Genomic DNA, 10,702 nt, shown 5'->3' with positions numbered 1-10,702 from the left:
CATTGCATGCTTCATATATGGCACCCCTAAATGGTTCTATATAGAACCTTTCTGAAGGGTTCATCAAAGGAACCCCTAAGGGTTCTTTAAAGCCTAAACAAAATGGTTTTATATAGAACCGATAAGAGGTTCTTTGAATACGTTTTTAATAATATTAATCAATTAATTATTAGGTTAATCAATGACTTAATTAATATTTTAGGAAATTATATTTATTTTAAAGTATAGCTTAATTTATGTGCTCTATCAGCAACTTTAATGCCATGAAAATGAAACAAGACAAAGGTTTTAAGAAGTAACAAATGTGTTTATTGTAACAAGCTATAAGAAAAAAGAAAGAAAGATATAAAGATATAAATTGAGGGAATAAAGGGGATATTTAATCATATGACATAAAATGGTTGTAAATTTTAAGAACAGGGATGGGGATTTTTTTTCTTGTTAGGACAGAGCTGGAATAAAAATATCTGAATGAATGTTAAAGTATTTACAAGAGGGGCGGGATATGATACATTGAACAGGAAATAAGTGCTGAAGAGGTACTCGAGTGCCTTGGCTATGGTCATTTTCCCAGTGGTTAATGTTAGTCCATCGAGCCTGATGCTGATGGTGTCTGCCTTGAACACATTGAGGGAGCCATGGAAAACGACAGGTAGGGGAAACATCAGGGCATGGTCATTTTAAACTTTGGTATGAATTGAAATCATGGAACAGGAACAGACCACACTTACATCTTCAACACAGTATAAAAACTCTGTTTTCTCCTTGAAGAGTTCCGGCAGCAACAGCAGTGCAGCATCTGTTAAGAGACATTTACCCAAATGAATCATCATGCTTAGATTATCATTCACAGAGGTTATCATCGCAAAAACTAAATGTACCATAAACGCCAATTATCCCTCAACATTCCAGCAAGAAAAATACATAATACATAGTATATAATATATATAACATAATATCTTTCCATTCCTTCTGTCATTCTCTTTCTCAGTGATTCTTAAAACTCAAATTTGTGTGATAGTCAACTCAAGTCAGGTCAAGTCAACTTCATTTATATAGCGTATTTCATACACAGAGGTCATTCAATGTGCTTTAGTTTGCATAAACAAAAGAGTGTCTTCAGACTTTTGGTATTTAAAGGTAGATCACAGAAGACACCTACCTTCTATTCTAATCTCTCATTTGTTGGCTCAAGGAGGGAGGGTGAAAACCTTTTCTGGCTGCTCTCCTTCACCACCCTGATGATTGTTGGGGCCAACTCATGTTTTGCAGTTTGCAAGCTCCTGTCCATGTCTATCCCAAATCTCATTTGCATTTCATGATGCATCTTTAAGGAGAACAAATTAAGAGTGAATGATACATAGAATATAACCACTGTTAGTATTGTGTTAACTGTCTTGTGCTCAATTTACTCACTAGCTGTGGGATGCCAAGAAATGGAAAAAATCTCCATGACTTTCTCTGTTGGGAGAGTCATTGCTTCAATGCGCTTAAAAAGCGTCCTCCTCATCCTGATTTTAATTTCTGCCAAATTTGGTTGCTTCTTGGCCAACTCCCTTAAGATGTAATTCAGGTGCTCTTGATAACTGGTGTCATCCTCTCCAACTGCGTCCAGCTCTAAAACCTGAGAACATAACACAATTTTATAAAACAAGTGTGATCAAATCAGTAGAGTGGCTGATTCTCCACAAACTCATTGTTACTCTTTTGCATATGGGTGGCACTTGTTATTTGTATCTCAACAATAATGAAGTATGAAAAGGAAAACAAAAAATACCTCAAGCGAGGAACTGGAGTTACTGTGTGATGCTGAATAATCCAGTAATTCTGCTCGCCTTTTTGCCAGCTGAAATGGACAGTAATTTATGTCATATAGGATGAGTTAAGATACTGTAGCATTCTTAACCCACTTTTGGTACCTGACACTTTTAAAAGAATAAAGATCAGAAAAACAAATAAACAAATAGCCTAATGTACCTCAGGTTCGATGGTAGTGTCCACATAGGATGTTTGCTCCACCATTCGTTTTTTGGTTCCATACTTTTTTTTCATTTGGAGGACTGTGAAGTTGTGCACAAGTGGAATCCTTTCCTTCTTAAATTTGTTACGGAGGCACTCTAACAATGTCTCCTAGATACAAGGATACAATGCAAATTGCAATAGTAAAATTGCATTATTTACACAGAAATAAAAAAAATAACCAAAACAGAAAGAGTCTTTGCAAGTAGCAGTACTGTACGTAGATGTCCAGATGAACTGCCATCTCTTGATAATGGAAATTTTGTAATCAAACTCCCCAGGACATCTCCATACATTTTGTGACTGGGATACCTAAAACAGATAATTATTTGTTAGAGAAATGCATCCTAAGGGCCTACTTTAATAATAATAATAATAATAATAAAGCTTTATTTGTATAGCACCTTTCATACACAGAATGCAGCTCAAAGTGCTTTACATTTGAAACATGTAACACAATAATAGTCAGTCAGTCATTATCAATCACTTTTTTTTGCTGCTTTTATGTTATACTCAGCAACATATCAAAAATATAGAAAATGACGTCATAAGACTGGCAGCCTTAACCCTCTTAATAATATTTAAAATTGAACAGGGAACAGATTAAAATGTAGGTCAAATATAGTAAGGAGAATAGTTGTAGTACACAATAATATCAATTCAAGCAATAGCCTAATAAAAGCAATGTAAAAAGGGGGAAAGGCAATAATAAAACAATAATGTCAATTCAATCAATAATATAAAAACAATGACATGCTAAGACTACATTAAGGAGAATATCAATAATAAACAATAATGTCAAATTAATTAACAGCCCAATTAAAATAAAACATTATATAAACCATAACACATAAGCGCTTAAACAACTAAGTATATGTTGAATAGGAATGTCTTTAGACCCCTCTTAAACGACCCAAAACTACCACAGGAACGGAGAGCACTGGGCAGTTCATTCCACCAACATGGAACCACTGAAGAAAAGAGTCTGGAATTAGACCCAGTTTTCATGACTGGTCGACACAACATACGCTCACCAGAAGACCGCAGTGGGCGGTTGGGGATGTAAGGCTTGATTATTGAATTAAAATAACTAGGAGCAGATCTAGTTAGTGTCCTATAGGCCAATCTTTCCTCTGGAGACATATCTCTGGAGATATATTAACATATTAAAATACAACCCAGTGTCCCCAGAAGAGATGACATCTGAACACTTGGCCAAGACAGTCTAGATAGACAGGACAGTTTGTTGCCTGTGGTAATATTCTCTGAACATCATACACTTTAACTACATATACATTACATTAATGAACATGAGTTAATGTAGACATGCTATACTCACTGTGAGCGAGGTGTATGGTCCTCCAGGAGCAATCCAGCTTCACATATGGGTGATGAGAGGAAAAGTAGTAAGATCAATGCCAGGCTTAAATTAAATGCTTGCTTACTTACTACCATGTCTACAGACTGGTTAACACATCTTACTTACTGTTCTGGGAGTTCTGGGAGTTTCTTAATTTATTCAGCTCCTTCATAAACATCACCTGTGACTTCATTAAAGGGAAAAGTTTCTCCACCATCCTTTCAGTCAGGCCCAGGAGTGTCTCCCCATCAATTTCCTGTCAACTCAGTTCAAGTGTATATAGTTTCATTGTGCACTAATGTTGTTTAAACACTGTAATACTAAAAGTAGTTCATCTATATGTTCCTGTTTCAGTCCAGACTAACTCTATTCAACTGCACTTGTGGTTCAGCTGTGGGCAACTAAACGGTCAGAATTGTGGATATAGATTGCCCCATGAACATTTTGGGGCAATTGCTCTGTCATTAGCTTAGCCACTTTTAGAGTTTAACGCGGTTTTAAACTCACTGGTGACACAAGCAGTCACGTGATGTCTTAAGCTTCATTGCTGTGTCATATGTACCTGTGGTTTAACCTGTTGCTGCGTTTTACCTTGATCTCAATTGCTGTGTCTTCAAGGAAACAGCTGTACACATCTGTACTGTGTGCTTTGAAAAGAATGAATCTCCGTTTAGTGGTGTTTCGTGGCCGTCAAGTTTTCCTGTGGTGCTTTGGTAGCTGGAATTGGCCCTGAATAAGGGCTATGCTGATAAGAAGCAAGGCACACTGAGACTGTTTGTTCTAAATAAGTTTGTACTTGAAATTAACTGTTATATCCCAAATTTGTCTGTTGAGGGTAGAGAACCCCAGGGATTGTGTGTGCATTGCAATTTTTCTTAAGGTTTTCACAAGTTTTGCCAGGTTTAGCCTGTTATGAATTAAAATGTGTTTAATGCAATAAATATAAACTGTAGAGATGCAACCTGGTCATTAAAATGATTACAAATGGGATTTTTTTTTTCTTTTGCTCCCCCCGCCCCTTTGACGGCCCTCAGTTCAATGTTGGGTTCCTGAATTGGCCCTCACCAATCAAAACTTTGAGAACCCCTGTATTAGAGACATTAAACAGTGGGCCTTCCTCTCTCCTGATGGCTTGAATCAGCATGACAGTGATAATAGGCTATTAGGTAATATTAACAATAGGCCTAATATGAGTTGGCTAGTATTAGTAGCCTATTAATATGTAAGGAGACTATTGGGTTCCCATTAGTAGTATTAGCCTATTGGTTTTAGTAGATCCAGTAGGCCTAGTGATAAATTAATAAACATTGTAGTACAGAACAGAGTTTGTCTTCCAGTTTTTTTATCTGTGTCATACTCAGACTTCCCTTTTGAGGGGAAGCCAAATACCCATGTATCAAGCGGCGCTACGGCCCTTTGACCATACCTTTCCTTCATCTGTATGAGCGGACTGTGCCATTGTACTGGATCAGAGTTAGATTTTTGATTGTTGCTTATGCTGGTTTTAGCTGTCTTTGTTGGTTTTGTTCCAGCTCTTGCGGGTCTTTGCTGGTGTAGCTTGTTGGGCCTTTGTTTGATGATGGTAAATGCACACCTTGTGAGGTGCTCACAATGGTAAATTAAGACTTGAAATCAGAAGAAGTGTCGTGGCACACTCCAATATGCAATTATTTATTAGACCAACATTTCGGCTTGCGCCTTCATCAGGGTCATTTTCACACACAAGTCATTCAGGATTCCTTTATGTTACACATGAGTCTCTGGTTGGGCCACCAGGTGGACATGCTGGCATGACCAACTGAGGAAGCTGGTCATGCTGGTGTGACCAGCCTGTCATGTCAGATACAGCTGGTGTAAGATGGACATGCTGGTGACCAGCCCCGCAAGCTTGACATTGTTGGTGTAAGATGGTCATGCTGGTTTGCTAGAATGACCAACATAAGCTGGCATGGCCAGTTAAACCAGCAATGTAGACCAGCAACACTAACTAAAATGACCAGCTTTAGGTGGGACAACAAGCAAAACCAGCAGTAAAGATATATATATATAGTTTGTTTATTTGTTTGTTATCATTTAAAAAATATGTATAATATTTTTTTTTTTTTTTTAGAAAACTGGACACCGGTAGTGCACTAAGTTCGCAAGCTGCCAATAAACTTTACAGTAGAAAAACCATAGAGGCTGCTGAATGGCGAACCGCCATGGGAGAACCGCCACTCTCGGGAAACTTCCGGTTTCTGAACTGGTTGCAGTTCCTTTCTGGTTCCACATGAGGGCGCTCACGAATAAGTGCAGAATTAATGGAGGCCTATGGAGCTGTACCACTCAAATCCATTTTTCTCTGGATATAATGTTTTTCCCAGAAATTTGAATGTTGCATGTGAAAGAGGGGGCAGAGAAAATATACACCGCTGAGTATTATATTTTTTGAGTCACTTATTTGTTCTAAAAAGCCTTTTGAATGCGTCAATGACGTCATTCATTAGCACAAAGCTAGTGTGTTGTGGGCAACAACCAATTGACCAAGCCCAAAAGGACCTATGTGATCAAAATATATCCTTAGATGAATTGAAAAAGAATATTAGTAGGTTAAAAAATAACAAATCTCCTGGCAATGATGGCCTTACTGGCGAGTTTTTTAAGGTCTTTCAAGATCATATTGCTGGATTTCTATTGAGTGTGTTCAAGGAAGCTTTAGATGTTGGTAAACTCCCTCCTTCTATGTGTCAAGGGTTAATTACCTTGATACCTAAAGCCAATAAAGATTGCTTACTAATTGAAAACTGGAGGCCTATAACTTTAATAAATATTTAATAAAAATAACTCATATATTTGCTCAGCGCCTTAAATTATGTTTACCCTCAATTATTGATGAATGTCTGGATTTATGCAAGGAAGGCTTATAAGTGACAACCTTAGATTAATTTTAGACTTAATTAATTGATTATCGGGAGTACTAACAGATAATAATTTGATCTTATTCATAGACATATATAAAGCCTTTGATACTGTCAAGCATAACACATTATTTGATGTTTTGGACTTTTTTGGTTTTGGTCAGTTCTTTAAGAACGCGATAAAAACATTATATAATGATTGTAATAGTTCAGTGAAACTTCCAGGGGGCACTACACATAGATTTAACATATCTAGAGGTATAAAGCAAGGAGACCCTGCGGCTCCATTTTTGTTTATCTTAGTTAATATTGACTCTACATTTATATAATGACTCTTTCCAGGGTATTAACATACTGGGAAGAGAAATAAAATGTTGTCAGCTAGCTGATGAAATGCAGGTCAAATCTCAAAGATGAAATGCAGGTCAAGAAGATGATTAAGTGTCTTAAGGAGTTTTCACATATATCTGGCTTACATCTAAATCTTAAGAAATGTGCTCTTTTCACTCTAAAAGGTATTTGAAGGTATTCCAGTTACAGACAAAGTTACATATTTAGGTATAGTCATTTGCAAAAATCAGTTAGAAAGAATGCAGTGTAACTTCCACCTCCTCATCCCAAAAATTAAAAATGGCACACTCCTCACCCGGCACCGGTCACCCTGGGGTCTCCCGACGGCCGCAGAGACTGCTGAAGCACTGTTCACGCACGTCTTCAGAAACTTTGGAATCCCGGAAGATGTAGTGTCGGATAGGGGACCACAATTCATTTCAAGATTCTGGCGGGCCTTCCTCCGGCTGATTGGGGTGACGGTGAGTCTGACTTCGGGATACCACCCCCAAACCAACGGTCAGACAGAGCGAAGGATCCAAGAAATTAGCCGCTTCCTGCGGACCTATTGCCATAGTCACCAGAACACTTGGAGCCGTTACCTACCCTGGGCCGAGTATGCACAGAACTCTCTACGCCAGCCCTCCACCGGCCTGACCCCTTTTCAGTGCATACTTGGTTACCAACCACCACTATTCCCCTGGTCAGGGGAACCCTCTGATGTTCCAGCAGTGGGCACCTGGTTCCGTGAAAGTGAGAAGGTCTGGGGCGAAGCTCACAGCCACCTCCAGCGAGCCATTTGCCGCCAGAGTCGCCATGCCGATGCCCGACGGTCCTCCACACCGGGGTACAGGGTTGGACAGAAGGTCTGGCTCTCCACCCGGGACATCCGGATGAGACTTCCCAGCAAAAAGCTAAGCCCCAAATACATTGGTCCCTTCACTATCACTCACCAGATAAACCCAGTCACATACCGCCTCCAGCTCCCCCCTGACTACAAGATCCACCCCACCTTCCAAGTGTCACTTCTAAAGCCTTACCATTCACCTCACTCTCCTTCTTCCACAGAACCTGGTGCTGCAGTGGAATCCCCCTTGCCGCTACTCCTGGACGAGGGTCCCATCTATGCCATTAAGGACATCCTCAACTCCCGGCGCCGCAGAGGTCGACTGGAGTATCTGGTCGACTGGGAGGGCTACGGCCCTGAAGATCGCTCCTGGGTCAACCGTGACGACATCCTGGACCCCTCCATGCTCACCGAGTTCCATCGCACACATCCCAGTCGACCGGCCCCTCGTGGCCGAGGGCGACCTCGGCGTCGGGTCCCCTCGTCCTTGAATGCGGCCCCTGGAGGGGGGTAATATCAGTCACACCAGGTTCTGTTCCAGCCACACCCACTGCTCACTCTCCTGAAGCTCCCCTCACTCATTCACACTCCCCAGTTTACTAATGACCTGCACCTGTTCCCAATCAGCCTCACTCCCTACTTAAACCCCAGTCTCCCCTCAGTCTTTGTCTGGCCTCGTCAGAGATGACACCACAGTGCTATCCACCAGCCTGACCTACCCAAGGAGTACTCCTCCTGGATTCCCCTCACCAGTTCCAGCGTCCTCCTGATCAGACCCCTCGAGTCACCCCCAGAGTTAGTTAAGTCGATCTTTTGTGTTTTGGGACTTTTACTTAAAGTTTACTGTTCTTCTGTGTTTTGGACTCTTTGAAGCTTCTGTTTGTTACTGGCCTGGATTTGACAACCCACTTCTGGTTTACATGTGAAATAAAGACTATCTTGTTGGAAGTCTACCTCCCTGTCCTGAGTCTGTGGGCCGTGACAATCTCTGTCTTCTTTTCTTTGTGATACTACTGTGTTATTTGTAACACTAGCTTTGGCAACACTGTACCAAACAGTCATGCTAATAAAGCCTCTTTGAATTTGAAAAAAAAATTGAAAATAAATAAATAAATGTTGTACGATAAATTTACTCTTGTTGTTGGGAAAATTTCATATTCATAAACGTAAATGGGGGGAGGGAAACCTTGTTTTGCAGCCTTCAAAAACGAAGTCAAATTCTACATGGACACTATTGTTGGACTCAACAGTCGAAAAGCTGACAGAACTATATGTATATGTTCCAGTGGCGGTTCTAGGATTTTTCTGAGACAGGGGCCACATCATACACTGAGGGGCCAAGAACCGGTCAACATCTATACACAGAAAATCCCTTGTTCAGTAAGGCAGAGGCATGTAGTCTATGTGATATTCAGGACTATACGCAGTATACCCAAAGTCCTTTTAGGCAAGTCCCTCCACTCGGCGGCCATATTGCAACGCTTTTTGGGCACTCTTTGGGCATCCTATTCAGCAGAAATGTGCGTGCGCAAGTCTTCGCGACACCAATCTTGCTCCAGCGGCGAGTTCACAACACATGATTGGCACGATGTCTTCACAACACACCGTATGATTGGCTCAATGTATTTATATCACACCACATGATTGGTTCAATGTATTCACATGTCGACGTTTTGCCGAGGAAGAGGTGGGATATGTGTAGACAACGGCTGTTACAAACTAGCCCCATGCATTTCTATGAAAGATTTTTTGAGTGCTGTGTCTCCTCATTAGAAAGTCTCTGGTATACACACTTAAAAAGCATCACCATCTCAGTATACCCACTTAAAATAGACAAGGATAGGTATTAAAATTTGGGGTTGATCACAGTATACCCACTACAGCTAACTAGACTACACTGCAGCAGTAAGGTGCATACATTTCACCAGTCTTCAAATACTTGAATGCTAAATGCTAAAAAACAAAAAAGCCAATACAATTCTTAACAATTCTCCCATTTATTTATAATGTGCATTGAAAACACTATATACAACTATAATAGACACTTCAGTGGAAATACATTGATATTTTAAACAGAAACCATACATCATCATACACACATTTTTCATATATATATATATATATATATATATACACACACACACACACACACACACACAAGTTTTACTTTAACTCTTTTGTCTCTTTTCCCCTTTTGTTGATAAGAGAAACCACTTTCACTGCCAGTTTGCGTACATTAAAACAAACACACACACACACACACACAGCATGTGAGCAAAAACTACATCATATTTACACAATTTTTTCAACAATGATTTTTACAATGGTCTGATTTAGAATGGTCTTTGAAGCCACCGTCTTGCTTCCAGTTAGAAAAGCCTGATTCTGATTTGAAGACTGACTATGTGTCATGTGAAAGCGAAAAAATTATGGAAGGGGTAGCAAAACACTAAAGATGGAATATTCCTATCATTTGAAGTCTTTGTATCAGAAGTCATTGAGTGGCCTCTTCCTATTTCCATGCTGCATCTTGCGGAATACCAGTTTAGGAGAGGTTGCACAGAACCATCAGCTAGAATGGGAAATGTCTGGAGAGAAGAAAATTAAGTTTGAGTAACTTAATTGTTATTAATAACTTTCATAACCCACTGTCAACCTGGCGTTTCTAAAATGAATGTCAAAATATGCTCAGTGTAGTGGCAATAGGAAATAGCACCATACCATTAGGAGCAGCTATGCTTGGTGTGAAGACTGGGTTGAAGTCACCAGCTCCTGCTCCATTCCAGTCTGTAGGTGAAACACAAATGCGTATCACAAAATCCATGCTTGTATTCAGCATGTCGTCTGTTAACTGTAAAACCAGTTAATATTTTTTTAAATCATATAAAGCTTGAGTGCATAGAGTAGAAAATGTAACCAATTTATCTCAATGAAACTCTCCTTGTCCTAACACTTTCAGACAGAATTCATGCAAAGCCCATGAATCAAATAAACTCAGAATAGTGGTAAATAACTTTGCAATGATAGCTCACATTAACTCTACAAAAACGTAGCGTTAGCTATAGGCATGTATTATCGTGTTATATTAGCAGCTGCCAAACGTTTTCCTCAAGCAAAAAAAATCAAACGTTATTTACATTTGGTAAGGCACTAGCGCATACCATTATTAATTTCGGACCCCAAACAAACAGGATGTCCATTTCTCTGCATTTCATATAACACTATTTCAAACACTTCATACATTACCTT

This window comes from Alosa alosa, chromosome 9, assembly GCF_017589495.1.
Source record: "Alosa alosa isolate M-15738 ecotype Scorff River chromosome 9, AALO_Geno_1.1, whole genome shotgun sequence".
Taxonomy (NCBI): Eukaryota; Metazoa; Chordata; class Actinopteri; order Clupeiformes; family Clupeidae; genus Alosa; species Alosa alosa.
This window is presented reverse-complemented; position numbering follows the sequence as displayed.